Consider the following 22,809-nt stretch of genomic DNA (forward strand, 5'->3'; position numbering starts at 1 on the left):
GAAAGTCAGAACTCTTTCTAGAATAGCTGAATTTTTTAACTCGTAGATTCGGAATATGCCCACGGGCTTTATTACGTCTGGATAAAAGTCTTCTTAACGTCCTCCCGGACTCGTCCGTCTTAACGCTTTCATCTCGGAGGAAATCAAACAGTTACGTTTGCAAGGAAGTCCATCCACGACAGAACTCTTAAGCGTAAGCATGGGAAGAAAAGTATCTATTAACACAAATGCTCAGGTGAATATGTGCACGCTCGTGGTAGAAGGAAAAAACAAATCAACTTTGTATTTCTACTAACTATTTCTTATCTTAGTTACATTAGTTGTCCTGTAATTATGTCGTTTGTACCTTTTTTTTTTTTTTCGCTAACTTTAATTTTGTTGTTTTGATTCCACGTGAATTGCAGCTTATATTGTTCCGTTGCAGACTTTTTCGAAATATGAAAATTCATACAAATATATATTAAATACAAGATAGTCGCATCAACAACCAGGTAGTGTGGTCTGAAGATACACGCTGCCCATATCTGCAATATTTAACCTATCAAAATCAAGCCAATATTGTTATGATTAATACACACTGATATCTGTAGGGATGTACACAGGTCCCCGTACTGAATCTACGTGGAACTCACGCTTCCGATGTCAATGGCTGCATTCAGCAGCATTTTCCCTGACGCTGTTGTTGCTGATGTCTAATGAAATGTACTGCCCTTATTATACAGGGCATAACGCATTTTCGTCGTGAACGTAATCAACGTGCAAAGTCGACGTGTTTCGACAACTACAGCTAAGTTCGTAACCAAGTTAGTCTTAGCGGCTAGGCCAGCACCACGGGTTCATATGGGTGACGAAAGCGCGATATAGCAACAGGCAGCCTTATTGTTCGTCAAGTGGCATATTTTGCCCGGCTACTCAGGGTCAAGACACGAATATACGATAATCCTGTTGTCTTCTCCGTTGTAGTGTCCGCCTTGTGACTGCTGGACAGCTTCGTCCGATCTGTGAAGTCAGCCTGCCATGAACCACACATGACAGCGTGCGCAACCCATCACAGAGAGCTGTTACCCTAAGGAGGAAAAATTCCTGACCCTATTATGTTATACCGTGGAATAACATGACCTTCTACGTAACAACACAACAATACTGGGCAATACTGGTTAACTAGCGATGACACCGCTGCACTGTAGGCCTCAGCGACCGACCGCCTGAACCACAGCGGTAGAACCAGCGTCGTCCGTGCATGATTTCTGGCATCCTTATTGTTTCCTTTCTTTAGTACCAGCTTTTCTCCATGAGGCCTTAGTTATTCGGCCTCATTCAGCTTGTGCCTTGAATCTTGTGTGCGCGTAAATGTAAACTAAGGCCAGGCCAATGAACTGGGAAGTCGTAAGGGCTATTCCTGCAGGAGATTTTGAGACATTAAGAATGTATCTAACGCCTATCCTTACCTAGACACAATACGGAATCAATTAAAACGTTGGCAGCATGATGCAGCAAGAGGTGTTACAGTGCAGATCGTATGTATATGCCGGGGCCTTAAGCGTAATTTATAGCACTTCATGTGGTGCGGTTCTTGACGATCAGCAGTAGTAACGACTTGGATGTGCTGTAGAGGTAATCTGCTGACATCCGACCGAAATATAAATCTGATTTGTTATTTATATATGTATAATATATAATATGTATTATACATATATACATAATATACCTACATATATATACACAATACAAAACATACATAACCTGTATATATATATATATGTATGTGTATATATACATATATAAAACAGGGGAAATATTCGCTCTAATCGTTTGCATGAAGTACTTGTAATATCGTTAGAATGCCGAAAACTATTTACAAAACTCTTCATTAGTCCGACATGTAACCCGTAAAGTTTAACTTAAAAATTTAACCTATGATCATTGTTCACTTAACCAAAATATTATATGCTATTGTATAGGCATAACTGTTCCGTGCCTCTAGATTCGTTACGTTCCGAATCATATCGAAAGCTGGCTTTTAACATGCTTTGTTTTACCGTTTCAACAATTACAAGTCCTAATTTTTTAGTAATAAGATAAATACTGAGCCCGAATGGAATTTGCGGTTTCATGTGCCGCTTGAAAAAAGAAAAGATCATCGAGAAATGTGATTCGTGAAAAGGAGATCAAGAAAACTAATCCAGACCATTCTTTTATATAATATTCTGCCTAAGTTTGCCCCCTGTGGCTCGGTCGGCGCGACCAAGTCCCGAAGCTGCCCTGTACAGCCGTAGCAACTCTCCTTCTCAAAACCATTTTGTTCAGAAAATAGTCAACTAGGCCGTAGCTGTTATGCAGCTCCTGCTCATTTTGAAAGTGAATGACTGTTCCGCAGCAGATGTTAGCGGACGAGAGCAATTTAAAAGGGCAAACAACGCAGTGTGTGTTAGTGCTTGCAAATGCTAAGGCTGTTCTAAATATTTTACGTGTAAATACGTATTCATCTGTGATGGTAGCGAATTACGAAAGCAGCGTAGGAAAGAATGATCTACAACATTCTTTGGCATTTAAGCGTATAGTTAAGAGGTAACATTTTACGCTTGCATATACATGTCCATGTAGTGTGAGCGTGAAGCGCTGCTTACCCTTTGGCAATCGGCGTGCACAACGTTCCGCAGAAAACAGTGTTTCTTAATGTAACTTAGTACAGAGCAGCAACAGAGGCTGCAAATATCTTCTCTTTTTTCCTCTGTCCTTGGTTATCTCTTTGCCACATACTTATGTCTAACGGCCAGCGGCGAGTCACCAGGGGAACACAATGGAGATCACTGCCGTACGCGTAATGAGAGTTACTCTGAAAAGTAAAAGGAGAGGGGCATTCAGCAGAGGCGCCATCGCTCTCTTGAGAATGAGCTGAAGAATAGACCGTGCCAATTGACACAAACGTGCATGATACGCGCTGTCGTCGTATGTTGCAAAAAAAACCAGCGGTGGGTAACAGGCGCGCAGGTTTGCAGGTCGCGGTTTCCTGTCGAACGGTTAGCAGCGTCACAGTGTGTTTCAGGGTTAAATTTTTATGGGCCTAGCCTTAACTACTACTCCAATGTCTCATGACACTCGTTGTGTATGTACGTCTATTCGCATATACGTTTGAGTCAAAAAAAAAAACCCAATTTTCGTCATTACCTGATTTGACTATCTCCCATAAAGATTTGCAGACTCGACCTATTCTACCGTCTTGACGAAATCTCATATCCTACATCTCCACTCGCTGCCTATTATTTTACTAGCACAACGATAGACTTGACGACTATGATTGAGGTTCTCTGCATACAAAGGATGGCTTCATTATCAATGTATGTCATACGCCCCGCCTGCAGATATTCTTTTTAGCACGTTATTGCCCGATACAACTTCCCTTGTTTCGTCGCTGACCATCAGTGATGTCGCTTGTCGACGTTGTGTTCTTTATCAACGATCTCACCAGATCTATTGCTCACAGTCAGCTAGCCGAAAGGCGACTCACTAATTCTATGAAACGTTTAAGCTCAGTAAATACATGTCTGCTGCTGGCGTTCGTATTGCGCTGCTCAATTGGCTTCCCTTCGAACTGACAGCTATACTACACTCAGCGTCATAGCGACTAAACCCCTCGCAGGCCGAGGCTAGAGTCGCGAGAGTGAAAGCGGACTGGCATCTGGCGGCAGTAAGTTTCCCTTTATTTAGCCAATCCCTATGGAAATAGGGGTCTCGGAGCCGATCTTCTACTTGGCGCTGTATGCCTTAACTGTATGGTGGGCCTGCAGGTTGCCGTTGCCGCCACTACCAGCTTTCTGCTAACCAACACAACAATAGACGCGTACCGCCGTTCCCTCGGGGAAACCGTTACCTGATGGGGATAGAAGAGCCTCTGCAGGCAGGCCACGGTTTACTGGCGGCCCACAACAACAACGCGGCCGGGCAATCGTTACCGTCTACAGACGCAGCAGCTTTAACAATAATAACATAAACGTCTGCGACGACTGCAGCTGCAGAGGCGTTGTGCTGGAAAGAGAACTAGATAAATAGAGGTCAAGACCGAGTGTGATGGGAACGGTGAGCAGAGGACCGGACGAAACGGGAAGAGCAGCAGTAAGGCGGTGGCAACTGCGGCCGGCAGCAGATGGAGAAATTGCGCGAGACGGGAAAACGGCGGCCAGACGAAGAGAGAAACGAAGAAAAGGGGAGAGAAAGAATGAACGAAAAAACGGCAGGCGCATGGCTGAGGCGGCGAACAGCGGCAAAAAAGAGAACGGGTTCGTACAACAATAATACAAAAACACACAGGCAAGGACAAGTACACGCAGACACACATACATAGAAAGTCCTGTGTACAAATACACAGAAAAATATACACGCACATCTGCGATCGAACACTCACGCTTGCTCACTTACACGGACAACAAATAGAATAACAACAAACGTCCAGGCGCCATCAATCCCTCGGAGGTGGTTTTTCTTTCGGCTGAATCAACAACCAACGACCACCGTCGCCGCCGCTGTGGCAACCTGCATGGCCGACGCCGGCGTGGCCAGAGTGGCACCAGTTTCTCCTCACACTCTACTCTCGTTGGAAGCGCGAGCGGAAGGCGTCAGGGGATCTATGGCGTTCTCCGAAGGCGAAACAACGTCCGAAACCTTCTAGGCCACTACATAAGCAGCTAGTAGGGATGCCACAACTGCGGGAATGGCGTGAGTAGTAGGAAGTTTTTGCGGTTGGCCGCGCACTAGAAATAGCGTTTGATGTGGCGGGCTTCTAGTATTGTTTTTTTGCCTTCGGCTTTTTCGCTATCATGCTTAGTCTCGTCGCCGCTTTTGCCGCTGCTACTGTTTCGACGTCCGAGAGGCACACAAATGTTGCGGCTCCCGTTTGGCCTTCGTTCTGTCGTCTCTGGGAGTTCTCCACATTCTTAGGATGCGAGTAGGCCAACTAGCAGATATACTGGAGAAGAAGCGAAGAAACAACAGGCACATAGCAACAAAAAGTAACGAAAATGGGCGAATGGGAAAAGTGATTTGGGTAGAGCGAAAACCAATAGATCAGATCTCGAAGAAAGGCCGCCAAACCCTCGAAGAGAGACCGTCGAACTCGGCCTACCGTACTATCGGCAGTTGAGGTAGTGCGAGCGACGCTACGATCGTTGGTCGACTTCAACAACAGCGCGTGCAAATTCGATCTTTGTTGGAAAGCAATGTATGTTCGAGCATAGGACGATAGGCACAAAGAAAAAAAGCTACCTACAGGTCGAATATGCAGCTGTGCGAATGCTGTTAACGCCAAGAGGATTTCATCTCACTGATCTAATCCTTCGCTGGCTTTTGACGGAGCGCCAGTCGTCGGCTTGGCAAGTCGATTTACCGCAGTTGTATTGGCTGATTCTTGTTGCATGTAGAACCTCTGCTATTACTAGGTATAAACATCAATTCCGTGCTGTTGATGCCGTCCACATTGCATTTCTGACTGCATCAGGACGAGCAAGTCTCGTAGGGACCGTGTCCTGCTCCAGGTGAGCCGTCCCCCTGACTAGAAGGTAAATCAACTAGAATAACACTAAATATAGATTATTCCCGAGTCCATTGCTATCTAAGCTGTTGTTTTTCCCCTCAATATTCATCCGTGTTAAGTGGGGCCGAAAAAGCGCGGACCAGGACTAGACCTAAGACTTTAAATTCATTTACTTTCCGTATTGATTACGATAGGATGACAAGAATAAACATGCATATTCGTTGCTTTCGCTCAACATCGATGGAACAATTAATGTTATTTTTCTAATGGATTTAGAATATCTTTACGGCTTCCTTCGGGTGGAGCCATTACGGTAACTATACTAGCGCTATACTGCCATAAGCTGATTATTGTACGGGGCTCTCGTGCATCAGCCAGTTGGGCGGTTGCTATGGGGCATACAGATATCGGCTGCAAAGCTATATAGGGGAGAAGACCAAGGAACAACCTCTACTTAGATACTTTGATCATATACTTAAGTGCTGCTCCTTTGGAGCCATACACACGAGCACTGCAGTGTGTAGCAACTATGTATTTTAGCAGGAAAAATCTTTGGGTGGCAGGAGTATTGATGAACCTGCGTAATTACCTGAAATTAAGAAGACTCAAGATTAATCGGCGCCCTATTCATCACTGTATGTTTTCACTACTGTATGTTCAGTCATATACAAATGAGAGCATGGCGATACCTGCAAAGGGGCAGATTGTATTGACTGAGTGAGCGTTTGCTAGGAACAATGATGGCGGTCGCAAGTCGCCGCAAGTGATGCTGGTACCTTGAGTAGTTTATTTCCAGCATGGCCATAGCGGGATCGGCATCTGTAACAGCAGTTCACTAAACTGCTAAGGGAGCGGTACAAGAAGGATCTGCACTCCTGCACTGTGAGTATCGGCAAAATGGGAATCAGGCAAAGTAGGTAAACTGGACAGTACGTCGCGTCATTTATTTCGCAACTATATACGCGTGATTATATATGTTTCCTGTAGAGAAGATCGGGGTGACAGGGAACAGAACTAAAAATAACTTAAAACAGTATATCATGGTTGGTTGCCACCTGATGAGAAGTAAGTCATACGTAGGCAGTAGCCACGGATGCATCTTCCAAAATTATCCGCGCATAAGGGCACAGCAAGAGTGAGATCCCGTCGGGACAGAAGATGTCGACCAACTAGCAATTAGGTACGAAAAGTTTCAATGTAACGAATATACACGCACATATAAAAAAAGTGCAGGTAGGGATAACTAAAGATAGAGAACAGGAAGTAGAGCAAGCGTGGGAGCGTTCAGACACTGGTAAGTGGCGAATGAAGTGGACGTTAGGGATTGAGGCTGGAGTATAGAAAGTGGGTAAGTGGGGTGCCATAGAAGTATGTGTGTGAGGGATGCAAGTGAAGAAGAAACGCCTGACAATCAAAGGACTTTGCCGAAAAGCAAGGCCTGCAGAAGAGATAGAGAGAAAGAAGGCCAGATCTTTGAGTGGGCGGTCCGGAGTCCAGATCACTCGAGAACCGCTTTTTCTTGCAGTTAACAATGCTCACAGTTTGGCGGTGCAGGTCAGTGGTAGGAAAGTCGGCCTGAGGAAAGTGCAGCGACTCCGAATCGTCTTTCTACTCTTCCTTATACTTGATAGGACACCAACAAAAGGAAAAAATGACCATAGGCAAGGTGAAGTACTGAAAAAACGGGCAGCAGCTGCAGCAGACTATAGCAAGGAAGCTAGCTATAGGAAAGCTTAGAGCTGCTACCAGAGCTCCTATTCCATCGTAGCCTCGGAAGCATCGCCTTCTGTGGCGCACAGGCTAATACGAGATAGGGGGAGAGCGTTCTGGCGTCGCGACAGTGGGACGAAGAGGGGGAGGCGGAGGCGGAGGGAGGGAATTGGAAGACTCAGAGAAAAAAAAATGAGCAAATCATAGCGGAGCCACTTGACTCGAGCGTCTCTTCTTCTTCGCTTGTTTTTTCACTACGATTGGCTCTTGTTACTTTGCCGGGCTGCTTGCGGAGGATCCTACAACCCGCTAGTACGCCTTACAGGTAAGAATTGGAATAGAGAGAAACTTGTTGTGAGAATGTTGACATCTTCTCAAGACTTCCTGCTACCAGAGTTACCATTGCGGCCCCTAGGATGCATCGTTGCAGGCTTCTCCTTTCTTTGATATCGAAGCACAGAGCTGTATGTGCTGCTGGTCACTAACACAGACTAGAAGCTCGGGGGACCAATTCAGGTCTGCGCGTACGACCCAGGTTACCGCGTCTGCGTCGGATGCTCCTGTTATAGTAACTATATCCGGCTGTTGCCTTTTGCTTTCGTCAGCGATTCTTCAGCGAGAGCCACGCCACAGAAACATCCACGAGCCCCACTGCGAGTTCGTAGATCGGATGATTCGCGTGGGCTTGTGAGGATCAGCTGAGTTTCCGACTGTCTGGTTTGGACGGAGCGGTGGAAAAGGGGGACAGGAGCCCGAGAGGCGGTATGGATGCCCAATGGGACAAATGAAGAGTGCTTAAAGTACCTCTGCTTTTACTATTATTTGCTCGATCTCCCATTTTTCGTTTCTCCGGTGCTCCAGTCGCAATCATCGGATGAACGAAGCCGCTAATTACAGCGTGTGCACGCACAGTAATAAGCAGCCTCCTGTGGGATTCGAATATGCGATCATATATGAGGTAGTGGGTGCAGTGAGGAGGAGTACGGTTGTGCTACCAGGCAATACCGCAACGATGGATCACATTAGGTAAGTATGATATTCCATTTTGTTGGCAGGACAAAGCTAACTAACAAGCCTGGTAGGTCTACTCCTGTTAAGTGAGGACGAAAGTGAGGTATCATTGATTTATAAATTTAGCTAGCCTACCACTTGACATCTGCTTAAGAAAGTTTTGAATATTTGCGTAACATTTGCTTGTGATTGTTTACAACATGCGAGTTCATTTACTAATGCCTTGTCTCTATGGCTGATGTATATGCTAAAAAGGCCTGTTCGGCAATCAAGGACAGCAGCAACATCTTTTTTTAAATTTGATCTTTAGCTATAATTAACTTTACACCTTTATGTATCACTAAATTGACCAAACAAAATAGGATACATGTATTTACGCAGCTAAAGGGTGTGTCGGCTTAACTCCGACTTACTTGCATTGACGATTGTTAACGACGAAAAAAGTGGGTAGCGTCCATCTCGTTACTAGGCTATACATTGTTTGCTAGGAAAAATGAGTGAGTGATGAAAAGAAGACTATCAAAACAGGTAAAGAAACCTGCAATAGTTCACCTTGCTTGTCAACTACCGTTACCGTAATAATATTAATCGAGAGCCTTCTCTATCGGGCCATAGCCTTCAACCAGTCAAGTTTAACAGGTATTCAGTCCTGTTTTTTTGTAAAAAAATCACGCGTACTATACGACGCCGTCTCGTAACACAATTTGGCATCTAATGATAGGACGCATTATCACCAGTTAACCGTCGACTGGGCGCTCATCCGTCACTGAAAAATGTCGAAACATTTGCAAGGTTGCCAGTAAGGGAAATGTGGAAATGCTTCGGGGAGCCTCTACTTAAGGAAGACACGCAGAAAGGACTTTGTATGCTTTTGAATCTTTTATTGCTCATATCTTTGGCTGTTCAAGACAATGCCCAGTTTTCGCTTTTTTGCAAATACTACAGCGGCTCAATATGATGCCGTAACACGTAGATATATTTGTTACCGACTAAAAACATCCACTCGAGCGTCATAGTGCTTCGAGTACCTAATTTGCTCTGTGCTACACAGTTTTTAGTTAACTACATATGAACAGAGAAGAATTAACAAAACCGTGACCGAACGCATGCAATTAAAATGTAATTATTTTTTTAATAGAAATTCCAAGTAATTTTGACACTAAACCTGCCCAGAGCAAAACGACTATTTCCGTGATGAAATATATCTTCAGTTAACCCATTTTCTAATTAATCCTTAGCGCTAGCAAAGGCAGACCTAATTTACCCTTCGCGTGCTTTGTTTTTGCATCTGTAAAGCATGATTATAGGAATAGAATGCAAAAAGATCGATCTATTTGTTAGGTCTTGCTGTTAAACTTCAATGTAACTCGTTAAAGCCGAGCAAATATCAGTGACTCCTCTAAACGAGGTGAAGTTGTCGAGCAATATTTTTGCAAGCCTCATCGACAGAGTTATCGGAAGGTCATTACCGGTGGAAACAGGCTGAATCGTCACTTCGCGCATGGAACACAGATATATAAATGGTGCGTGGGCCATATTCTCTCGATTGTTAAATTCGCCTCAGGGAGGCGATGAAACATCTTTTTTAGCTGTAAATCTTTAAAGGAACACACTCATGATCAGACATAGTTGCACTTTGCCGAAATACGCGTTCGGCCCTCAGTCTCTTTGACTTCGTGCTTTTCTTCCCCTTACGTCCGAGCGCCAACTGAACATAGGGTACTTGTGCAGGCAACGAGAACATCAGTATTTTATCTCGCGTCGGTGGTACAACCAGGCTTTTTTCCAGGTCTCGGCGGCGATTTCAGCTAGCATCTAGCTTCTCAAAAAGCCACGAAGGTATCAGGAAAAAACAGCTGACGAAATATTGTACTTTTGGCCGGTGGGCCCAAAAAGGACCGTGAGGAGTTTTCTTGCGGCAGATCCCTTGCGGCAATGATATTCACTGTATACAGATACACGCGTTACACATATGAACCGCCCCGTATACATTGCTGAATATAACGGAAGAGCAGCCAGTTCGGTCATGTATGGACGGCAAAGAAGTCGTGCCATGTCCCCGTGCTGCAAATAGAGTGTTCCCAAAGAGCACCGTTGAGACATATTCTTGACATTCACCACTGATGCTGTGGTTTCTCGCTGACTTGGCCTCTGGCCTTTCGCATACGCTAAATTTTATCAGAAATTTCCAGAGCAGCCTAGGCCGTCAAATTATTAAGCACCCTTCCTTCAAGCCGCTCGAATCTGATACCGTTAAAGTTGTAAAGAGAGCGCTTTTTAGACGCTCGAGGGCAAAGGGGCCTTTCCGCTTTTCGATTCGTGTAATAGCCATGGCTTCCGGCACCTTTTGCTATGTACGCCGTCGGTCGTTGTTGCTGCCGCTGCCGACGGTAGTGTCGACGTAAAGTACTCCGACTTTGGTAGCGGATCCAGGTATTTTGATGCTTTAAAATATACAATGTAAAGACGTTGAAGAATTGCATCCCCACGAGTGATCCAATTGCTGGTTACAACTTATTAAGACGTCTATAGGTTTTAAGTAAGCGTATATTACTGCATTAGGTTACTATTCAAAAGGTTTAATGTGGAAGCGGCAATGTTTAGAAGGAATAGAGTTAATAAGTTTAAGAATAATTTTGCAGAATTTTATGTGCATTTGGAAATAATTCAATTTTTTTCAATCAAATAACAAAGTTTGAGCCAACTGGATACGAGCGTTATCTGACTAGAAGCAATCAAGTGCCCCGGTTGCATCTCATATCGTAACACTCGTCTGTACGTTCGAAGATTATATTTTTTTTTCAGGGTACGAGACAGATTTCAGAGTATACACACACACACACACACACGGAGTTTAGCATACGGGATGAGTACAGATACATTAGCATAAATGTCAGAATTCGAATCCTGTCGATAACAAATATCGCTGAGGCCAAACAAAGTCGGATTCAATAACAAAATGAGTAACAAAAAAAATGACTATGTGCGACTAACTGCAAGAAACTACGACCATCTCTATGCCAATCTGTGTAGGCAAGATTACACTCTAATAAAAAAAAAAGGGTAGTTTACTCTATTTTTGGCTCCTTCGTAGCCTATATTTTGTGTTAGATGATAGATTGCCTGTAGAAAAATAAGGTATTTCTACAGTTGTATCGCTATACAATAACAAAAAGAGGTCCTGGATTTTGTCATCAATCAGCACAAGCAAGGGAAGATAACCTGTTGTAGCATTGTACACTTACCGTCTTAATATACGCGCATCTGTAAGGGCCAGTTTAACTCATTGCACATAATCATTATGCCCAATCTTACACAATAAATGGTGATTCCACCATTTACATGTATTTTACTAGGTGGACAGATTTAACCGAGCTCTTTCCTGTCTGTGAATACACGCCAGCGTCTTGTTTCGGGACGCTTGGCCAACAAGCCCGTCTATAGTCTATCAACGCTACGCCAAGTTGGGCTGCATCATTCGGGTTATTTATTTGAGCCCCTTTTCGCTTTGTGTCGAGTTCTTGAGCGAGACGTGAGGCGAAGCGCTGAGGCATCCAAAAAGGAGCCGGCTGCTGAATCAACGTCTGGGCTGGATGTGTTAGATGAATCCGGTGACATGGTGGCACATTAATGACCCGATGCGAAGCGTGCAATGCAAGACGATCAGACGTTAAACGCCACTTTTAGCGGAACGCTAAAAACGAACACAGATTTAGATCGGGAAATTTCAGCGCTGCTCTACTGTTTGAGCGAATGGCGGGCGGGTGAGGTCCAATGTTGAGAATTTGCATTTAAATAGGATACACAACGTCAATAGTTCCATTTTAGCTGTGAGGTAATATTATAAGGAATTGCTCCTGCGGCGGGTATCGCTGCCAATATCACGGGTCGCTTTTGTTAAGCATAGTTAGAGCACACGCAATAAAATGAACAAAGCTTTGGATATCACATAGGGACACTTTGCTATTCAATACGAGGACATCGAGCGTTTTTTAGTTATACATTGTGTCAAAGATAAAAACTGAGCATTCAAGGCGAACCCAGATCAGCCATTCGGCCCACTGATTTGGCACAAGAAAAGGACAAACAGGCCAATTATTGGTTAGTTAGATATTTAATTTGGTTTATTAAAGAGCAACAATGTGTATATCGTTACCGACTGTCACGAGCATTGAAGATCAAATCGGGTGGTTGCCTACGATCCTTTGCCATTTTTAGGCCAGTCCTATATTTTTTGTTCCGCTTTTCTATCATTTTAATGTCAGCATAATTGATATATAGCATATAGGAATTGGACGTGGCCAACGTTTGTGAGATGCACACGCAGAAAAAAAATGTCTTAGGAAATTTGTCGTTAGATGCTGGCCCTTTTGGTGTACACTAAAAGTCGCGTCATAAATGTCATGTAAAAAGCATATAGCTTACATCGGCCATATATGTTTAATGTACATGCTTCGCGTAATCCGAAAGCGTGGCAGGTTTGCAATATGGAATACAGTACCAATGCCCTTTATTTCACCTTTTAGAAAAACACCGCACCTGGAAATCAGCGGCCCTCTGCATTGCTAGACACATAGACGTAGCTGAAATCCTTAACGAAATGAATCACTTTGACGTTCTTTAAAATTGCTAATGTCGTGATAATTTTATTAGATTGTATAAGACAGTATTCTGAAAATATAGGGACTAAACTACAAGATGCGATACAAATCTGTATTATAACGATATGTGGGATCATGATTTTGGCTTTTTTCCATTCATGCAGTCCTCGGACGATTCACACGAGCTTTTCGGCTCGTTTTTTTTACTCAACAGATTAACTTTATGGGCACTATTAGATAAGTTACCGATTTGATGTCCGCTGTATGGTCCTAGACAATCGTCCAACACTCGGGCATTGAACAGTTGTAACCGTGTATCACAATTATAGAACGCAGAGATTATAGAGATGCACTGTCTAACCTATTAAACCTGAAAAACGGTGTTTTTATGCCATTGCTGTGGTTACCTTACATGTCGAAAGCTCTATCGAACAGTATATGGACTCTGAGATTACTAAGATAAACTATACCCGAACAGATGGCCTTAATGTACAAATGCGAAAGCTACCAGATGCATTAGGTCAGCGGCTCAATGCCTCAATCTATACGAACAACTATTATATATGATAGGCAGAAACGTGAAAATGGTATTGTGTGGTTAGATCTTCACATACAGCCCAATGTCATCGGGATCCCCTTCTACGAGCATGTTTCCAGGCCGGCACAGATTTCATGAAACTAATCGAGCTCGTCTTTGTTAGATAAAATAATACAGTTGGTATTTTCACATGAAATTCTACAACAGGTTTATAAATTCCTAGGATGTTTCTGTTTACATATGTAATTATATGTACAACCATAAACTACAATGAGCATAAACCGCATGTTATAAGACTATGACCTTTCAATTTCTAGCGAAAAATACTGATTACGGCTGAGAACGTTTTGGCTCTATAAACTAAAGAAGAATGCGACTAACTGCTTTTATAATCTCCATCGTTGTCTATTAAATTAGGCCTCAGTTACATGTTACACTTTTGTAGCCTTTATACGTAGTTGTAGGGTTGTGTGGCAGGAATTCAGCACTAAGATCTGAAATAAACAGGACTCTGCCGAAATGAGTCTTAAATGCTAATAGCGACCCCTTACGGACCTGCAGAGGCCTGCATAGCAGTTCTTAATTAGAACAAAAAAACTTTTTAATCATCTTAAGGCTTTAAACTCCATATTTAGTCGTTAGAAGAACGCTATTCCATCTCTGTCTAATCACATGTGAAATTGGTACTTTTTTTTTTATCGCTATGCACGGATATTTCTCTGCACAATAGTCACTGGAGAGGACGTTGTCACGTCTCAGTTACAATATATATATATATATATATATATAGCAACTGCGACGTGACAACGTACGTACATATTCTAAATAAATAAGCGTGTTAATTCTGACGTGTATAGAAGTAGTTAAACATCTTAATAACTAAAAAACTAGTAACTAAAAAAAATAGTAACTAAAAAATAAGCTCTCCGTAACTGCACGCATAAACTCATGCAAACGCAATAATAGCAAAACAGCATTCAACTCTAATAATTGCCTATTACGACCGCCTTCTATAAATAATTGCTGAGTATATTAAAGAAAATAACCGCGCAAATCACATTTAAAAATAGGCAAAATGCTCAACGCTGGCTAACGTGGAATATGTTAAATATTTATACGGGCCTGCCAGCCAAAAACGTACAAGAACTGTGAATAAGAACAGTGGCGAAGAACCGGCAAGGAGGTGAAAAGATAATATATGAGGCGCAACGTAAATGGACCAAGTACTTAGCTGGACACACCCGCTTAGCTTCCCATATCCGCAGCCGCTTTCGCATATTTAACAGGGTCCGTGACACCTGCTGCTGCTGCTACTGCATGCGAGCCTACCTTTCAGAGTATGGCTATTCCTTATCAGACCGGCGAACGCTACTTGATGTTCACCATCTGGAACTAACGGACGACTAATTTGAAGAAAGCGAAACAAAGCAACCCGCGAGAACCTTTCGAAGCGTATACTGCCATCGTACACCTTCGCCGCCCTGCGCAGTGAGCAGACGCCTGAGAGGTTTTGGTGGACGCTGCGGTGGACGACGAAAGCCCAGGTATAGACAGTCTAAAAAAGAAGCCAGCGGAAGTTACCTCTCTTCGACCCTAAACAGTAGCTGCTTCATTTTGACTCCACTTACGAATCACCTTCTTATTGTGCCTATAGCTAGCAAGCACTAGTCGGATTCAGCTGTGGCAGGTTGAACGTTTCTCTAGAAAGAGGTTAAGAATCGAGTGCCTCACGGACGCTCGTCGAGAATCTCCCATCCCGACAGCGGCAAGCATAGATTGAGAAGGGTGATGTCTTGTTCTCTGGAATTTAACAGGAAAATACGATCAGGCTTAACAGATGAAAAAAAAGTTCTAGTTCTCCAATAACATCAGATCTCCTTTATACCCGAAGGACAATGTAGTGGCAACATTACGGATAGAATGAACAGAAACAGCGGAGAATGCAGAGATATGCGTGCGGATGAATGCTACCTTCTGCATTTTCGGTAAGCAGCATCTTTGGTGACATGTTTTCCTCCCACCTTTAGTAATAATTAGTCAACATGGTCCTATCGATTCTTAGAAAAGGTCTGCGATTATTCGTATTAAGATTGGAGACCATCTACGAATCTGCTTAGTAATTTATTTGTTAACATCAACATCTGGCATAGACTGATACAGGAATATTTTATCAGGACGATCTTTTGTGAGATGTCCCCCAGGGGGACAAATATACCGCTGTCATGAGGCAGACGCCTCAAATTATTTAAAAAAATATTACTCAATTTTCGTAAGGCCTTCAGCTGGTTTCTATCTGTGCACCGATATTTTTAATAAGGCAAGCATTAAAAATTCCTTTATAACAATGGGTCAGTTTTCGCTGTTTTACAAGTTCTTAAAACATGGCAGGGAAAATGTTTTATTTGTCCTTACTTTCGAAGCATTTCTATCATGTATAAACTTTATCATACATCTACCTTTTAGCCCACACAAAAATGAAATACATACGGTATGTATGTGCATACAACTGAGTTGAGTGGATGCATGCAGTCTGTTATACGATAGGTAGAATGAACGGCTATAGGTAATTAACTCAGTATACTAATTGTACTGTACATCAACAGTTGATTAACTCGTGTGTTTCGTGACTCTCGTCGGCCGCGTATGTCGAAGGTCATCACACGAAGAGAATCATAGGTGCTGCTGTTAATTTTAGCAGGAATTTAGGTCATTCGAGGCCATATGCCATTTTTAATGTTATTGAAGTATAGGCGATACCAAGGAAATGAAGCTAGAGGTCTCTCGAGTTCTCAACAGGGACTATCCAGACGGTGGCACTTAACACAGCCTTAAATTGACTATGTAAATAAATCATTTGTTGCAACAAACAAGAACCATGAACACGGGTGTATTGCGGATCAATGTCCGCTTGAAACTATTGTGTACTCTGCAAAGAACGAAGTAAACACTTTTGTAATTTTGTTTAAAATTAACTTTATTTACAATTAAATAATAATATCAGTTATGATAAGGGGCGAATTTGTTTCACCTTAATGTTTTGTTAAAATTTAGTGCTAGATTAAATTCGTGTACTTAGTCTATCTCACAGGAGCTTGATCGGTCAAATAAGCTAGGCGTCTGTGAAGGTCCGTCAATTAGTTTTACAATACAGTTGAGATACGTCATTTGTATCCGTTCTCAATGCACCCTGTTCTATACGCTCAATTTACAATTACATATATTGGAGGTTTTTCCCTGCGCATAGACATGCTCACAAACACCTGCGGTTATAGCTGGCAGCATTTGTTCTCACCGTCGATATATTTACCCCGAATGATGTGGTCCTAATAAGTGGAATACGCTTATCGGCTAGAACGTTAGCTCCACCCCACCGCGTTTCTAGATCGGAGTGCTTCCCCTAACAGAGCAAGCCTAAGCTTGCCTTTATTTTGGTTCATCTGCTAGTGTGGTCTAACAATTAGGCTAACACCCAACTTGATGTATCTTCTTTTGACAGCGCCCTTTAAGTGCTAGACTTGTGTCCCACCACAGTCTCCCAGTTTTCCTCATGCCAGATCTATATATCCTAATAGCATTAGCTCGTCGGACGCGCGTCTCTTAGCGGAGGTGACAGCGTACCTCTTTCGCACATCGGAACGACACATGCCCGTAGGCTCAAGTAGGTTCCTCCCGAAGATTCAGCCCAGAGGAGCGTTGCTCGACCCGGATAGACAAGCCGACAGAAGCATGTGTGTCCAGCCCTGTTAAGCTGGGAAAAGCCATTCACGACGATGTGGTAATTTTTTGTTGAAGGGCTGCAGTGACAACGCCAATATCTAGCAATGCGTCCTGATGATAAAACCATGCGAGAGCGAAAAACGATGTTCGCTCGCTCGCTTGCGTCAAATGTAAAGATGGCACGCATATGGCACGATCTTCATGTGATTCGCACAACAGACGTATACAGCATGATTAGTCTGTGCTTCCTGCCTAAGGCTCTAGCCATTCCGCATCGACGGTATGTAAACCATTACCCATTGCCTTCTCCGAGTCGCTGGCACCATTGCACCACGCCGAGTTACCACGCCTCTTTGTCACATAGAGGCCTTGGTGATGGAGGTAGTTGGGGTGCGTCGTAGCCACATTAGGCAATGCACTGTGTACAGTGGGCACAATACGAATGGCATTGCTATTGGTACGCTTGCATCGTTCTGCGACGTTGTGAGAATGTCCAAGCTTTCTCTTTACGTTAGACGAAGATTCGCTAGGGCGAACGTGCCATTGGAAGCGCTTGTTGAGCATTTGCTAGCAGTAACATTGCACTATGTGTTGGTCACGGAAAGATTTCCGTCTTCGACAAACACTGTCCAACAAGGACAACATCTCTAGAACATTTATCCAATGTCTGTTTCGTTGAAGGACAACTTGGACGAGATTTGTCTACAAAGCTCCGTGGCGAACGTTGTAGGTTGTACATTGATGTTATTCTCGTTTGACGTCCAAACCGGGCCTGCAACACAACGCAGCAGAACTGAGAGGCGCGCTTTGTACTGGAAAAGACTACCCCCCTGGTGATTAGTAATGCACTATGAGCTGCTGGATGCTGACAGTGCAAGTTTCGCGCTAAGAGTGAGCGGAGCACGAAGAGAAGAGTCCGCAAAGACGACATAGGAAGAAATGAGTACAGCCTTCACAGTTTATGTGTCGCACATCCGGATGCTAGTCTGTAAGAATGGGGGTTAGGGGAAATCTAGAGAAGCAAATGGGGCCAAGTGGAAACGAGTATCACGCGTTGACCGTCTCCTAAGCAGACAGATCGAGAGCGAACAGTAGACGCGCAGCGTGTGATAATGCTGAGTCGGCAACAGACCACACCGGTCTTTAAGGTGATGCCAAGGGTAAAGGTTTGCACAATATCATAAGATTTATCTTGCCGATAGTCGGCGCTACATGCAGCATTATTCTTTTGGGGTTAATCTACTGACAGAAAAGGTAGAGTACTTACTTTTGAACAGGAACACAAACAATCTTTGAATGATGCAATGTCTTCGTTTGGAGGCAATAGAAGAACTAAATTAAAAACGGATTTACCGAGTAATTATTAGGGGGGTAGCATTACTTGCAGCGATTCGACTGTTCGTTTTATGGATACTATGAATGCACGACTACTCTGTCATACGCATTTGCTTATGGAAATTGTGGCTGGCTTCCTGGTGTAGCAGCTTTTTTTGACCAAAGAAAAATGATAGCCTCGGTGAATCCTATGAATCTCTTTTTTTTTTGTCTAAATACGCTGCAAAGTTATCCCAATCGCTGCTGGGAATGCTACAGCCATACCATTCTCTCAATTCGTACCGCTTATATTATATAATACTCATGTTCTATCAAATAAACGATCATAGAACTTGCTTTTAGTTTTATACTTATTCTAAAACCGTAGAGAGAGCATGGCAGTGACTATATTAAGAGCGTCATATGTATAAAAACATCGCCGTAATGATAGTTCGGCATATCACATTCAAAAACGTACGGAATCATCTGGGAAAAAAGAAACTTTCGACTGCTTTATTTCTCAATTAATTTACGAACTACTGCATTTTTCGGTTGAATGCGCAACTAATCATGGTATTTTTTTTATTGCATAAGTAATTAAAGTTAGTAACAATTATCTGCGAAAACATCTATACGTATGTGTCACGCAATTATTCAAGTCCAGAATACCGTCCTATACATACACGTATATACTTTTTTTTTAAATTCCTAAGGAAAAATACTGAAATTTTATTGTACTATAACGTTGCGTGCGGATGGCGTCTGGCCTGTTCAATACATTTCGTCCAACGGGCAGCTCTTGATGGCTGACCTCCATTATGGACCATTCGTAATATCTGGATTCTACCCTACCAATGAAGATAACTTATGGCACCGACCGTAGTCAGGCGGAAGTGCAAGAATTGGCAAGCAGTGGAAGCTTTTTCGATTGCAGCTAAGCAATGCACGCTGGTGACTTTACTAAGCTAGACACAATTTGCTTACGTACGGGGTGCGCAATTGAAAACAGACACTGAGAAAGAAGTGTGCCCTTTCCGATAGTTCAAAGATAACCACATTCTGATATAAAACGGCTGATGTATTCCTTCGCCTTACGGATTTCGGACACGGTGCATAAAGAGCAGAGAATATTGATGCAGATATGCAGACCCCTGAGTGAAAACTAAGAAGTTCTCGGTTAGGGGTGTGCGAACTTAAACTTAGTCAATACGCGAAGTACGTGTTCAAGAGCAGCGAAAGAAATGCGATGTGGAGAAGAGATAGAATTTCGTGCCAACAAAGGGGCACACTTATGCCACTTAGGACGGCCCCGAATTGAGACAATCAGATCTTAAATGCTGTTGACAGCGCCACCACATTGCTCCTCACGTCGTTATGTACCGTCCTTACGAACGAACAACGCCAATATGCATACAACATCGCATCGTGATACGGCTTGCACGAGGAGACATTTTTCTGTAATACGAAGGCTAAGGTCGCAGTGGCACATACAGCCTACAGTTAACTGCTGCTTTCCCGCGTTAAAGACCGGAACTGGAGCAGGTATATGTTTGACTCCAAAGCAACTGTGGTAACTAAATGTACCTGGAAGAAGCAAAACGGGTGAGTGACTTAGGCAGAGATACCACCGCTATTCACACTTTTGCTATGCCAGCAGCATCAGCGGTAGCAGCATGCGTATATAATTAAGCTAGCTTCCCGCTCGTCCTCTGACACCCTTCTAAACATAATGGAGTCGTCGTGCGCGTCTGCCCTATGATACGTCAGCGGCCCATTTAGCTGAGTACGTGTCGTGTCATCCAGTAGCAACTACCACACAGAGCGAAGCAGCAAGACATAGCTTGCGCCTATTCACCGTTACGTCTCTTAACCCAGTGCCGTCACGGGCAGACCTTATAGTAATGGTCGCACTTGTATGCTGTGCATGATGTGACTCGCGGGCAAAATAGAAAGCGAGTTTGAAACGCTTAGCTCAGCACAGGCTTGTGACACCTTTATTCCCCCACCCCGGAAGAGTGCTACAGCCGTTCATAGTTGTCGCTGTCAGACGCCGAAGCGATCAAAATATCGACTGGCAGTTTTTCCACGACACGGACGTGACCTCCAGCTCTGATCTGGACCGCTGTCCAGGTCTCTCTCACAGTTGACTTTTCCGTTTGTAGAAGAAAGTCAGGATACGTCCCGATTTATGTAAAATGATAAGCAAGCAAGGAAGAAAACCTTTGGGTTTTGGGCTCCTGATAACACTGTTACTGACAAGGCGCCAGCTGTAACAGGTAAAATACATCGGTAGAGGAAGAGGATCAGCGAACGCATGCCGACTGTTTTTTTTCGATGCTGATTTGCAACTGACTAGCAGCAAAGTCTACGAGATAGCAATCCGAACTTCTGCATGGCGCAACTCGAGATTCATGCAGAAGACTTACTCTTCTGTTGCCAGTCAAATCAAGTTAATTCAACAATCGATTTGATGAAATAGGCTCTATTGAGAAAAAAATTGCATACTTGTATAGGGTGACTTAATACGTCCTAGGTTTTTTTGTGAAGTACTTTAAAGGTTCACAGCATTACCACAAGTGTTTTAATACAGCACTGTATTCACTGCTTATCGAAGCGGACTAGACTTTTCGTTTATTGTTGTTTACCCGTGTGTAGAAGCCGTTGTTGTCAGATACAATCGCACAAATGTTGTATACAACATTTCCTAAATCAAAATTCGAATAGACAGTTGCGTCCCAGCAGGCCGCTGAAACTTACTTCCGAAAAAATGTTACCGTGGTGTTCTTTCTTCTGTTCCGCTCTAGGCATACACCTCGATTTCGTTGACTGAATGCCCACACGTTTTTTTTAATCAAGTGAACTGCACAGTGTTATATGTGAATTTTCCTGGTTCTCAATTGGCTGGAGGATTCCCAAGAGGGAAAACATGGCCACGCCGAAGGTCAGTGTGAACGCAAACGCAAGTAAACAGAAACCGGAAGCCTCCAAATACACTTTGATTGACAGTAACATCCAATCTCTGACAAAAGACTGACACTAGCAGAATTGCGTTAGCTCGCATCGATCGGCAATATACCGTGGTCCAGAAAAACAACACAGACGTTTTGATGGAGATGCCATTACCCGCAACCAATCGTCAGGGCAACGGCACGCCGACAACAGTGACGAATCTGCGAGACTGAAATCAAATGAGCCTCTGAATAAGGACAGTGGTCCGATGTAGCTTTCGGTTTACAATATTTGCTACCGATTTCATCAGAGAGTCGACCCAGAGCCAGCTAAGACCGCTGGCAACAACTGAATGTTTCGATTTTTCGGGGTTTTAATTCGCGATACGTAGCCATAAGCAGTGGATCTTTCAGAGACAGTGCAACCCTTGCAAACTTCAAACAGCTCTCGATGGCTTCAAATTGGGCACTGATGTCGTCCGTTCCACCTCCCGTAAATATAAACAATACTAGAACTGCGGTGGTACACGAGTTGCGTTCATTAGCGAGATAATATTTGGCTACGTAGTATTTCGACGGGAGACGCAGAATTTACGTTTTCGTGTTGCACGAAATTCCACTGAGAGCTTTTGCAATTAAACTGCCATTTCGGGTGGCGAAATTTCGTTTGTAACGATTATAATGATGCTATTGCTTGGCGAAGAATCGTAGTGGTTCGCGACCGTAAAATACGTCGGAAAGTCGACAACTGGATTTGAAAAGCAGCGCTGCAGTAACTTACAGCTTCCACGACGGCGACACAATGGAAACTAACTTCAAGGATATCCTTGGCGACAATTGATCGCCTTCGTTGTTATCAGTCACTATAGCTGTCTCACTATTCTTAAGGTAAATATAGTCTGCTTAGCCATTTGTTGCCCTTACATTACACAAGGAAAGTTTTTCATTTTATTTTCACACATGCCTATATCATCAAGTTTGCAAAGAAGCGCGCTATTAACTTTACAATAGCTGTAACAATAACATGTGGCTGGTGAGCATTCGACGCATGCTTAATTCAACGAAGTGATCGAAAGACGTAAAAACAAGTTCTGTTAGATTAAGTCATTTTCAACTTAGAGACTACCCTTAAGCATCTGAAGCGACGTTCTCTTTCAGGAACAAGGAAAAATTAAGGGCTACCGTGATTAAAAAAAGAAAAGTCTGCATGTCTTGATAGCGTTTTTAAGCAAGAGCACACACATATATATATATATATATCTATATATATATATATATATATATATATGTATATATATATGCTACGATATACCTATTATCCGATCGAATTTTTAGAATAAAAAGTTGTTTCTAAAATTATTTTTCAACACCGACCAGATAGCTTCGAGTCTTTCACAGCCGGAACCGCTATTATAGCAATGTATGTTAACAGAACGATCATCA

The 22,809-nt window shown here is 43.2% G+C and overlaps 1 long non-coding RNA gene across 1 annotated transcript; it reads right to left on the reverse strand.

Annotated features, from left to right (window-relative positions):
• Positions 1-1,130: 1,130 nt before the first annotated feature.
• Positions 1,131-3,545, reverse strand: LOC147753461 (uncharacterized). Its single transcript, XR_015311185.1, has 3 exons — positions 3,169-3,545; positions 2,628-3,010; positions 1,131-1,399 (listed from the first exon to the last, which is right to left on the reverse strand). It is a non-coding gene; the product is annotated as an uncharacterized LOC147753461 (long non-coding RNA).
• Between the last annotated feature and the right edge of the window lie 19,264 nt (positions 3,546-22,809).

Source organism: Varroa jacobsoni, unplaced genomic scaffold (assembly GCF_002532875.2).
Source record: "Varroa jacobsoni isolate VJ856 unplaced genomic scaffold, vjacob_1.0 scaffold_471, whole genome shotgun sequence".
NCBI classification, from domain to species: domain Eukaryota; kingdom Metazoa; phylum Arthropoda; class Arachnida; order Mesostigmata; family Varroidae; genus Varroa; species Varroa jacobsoni.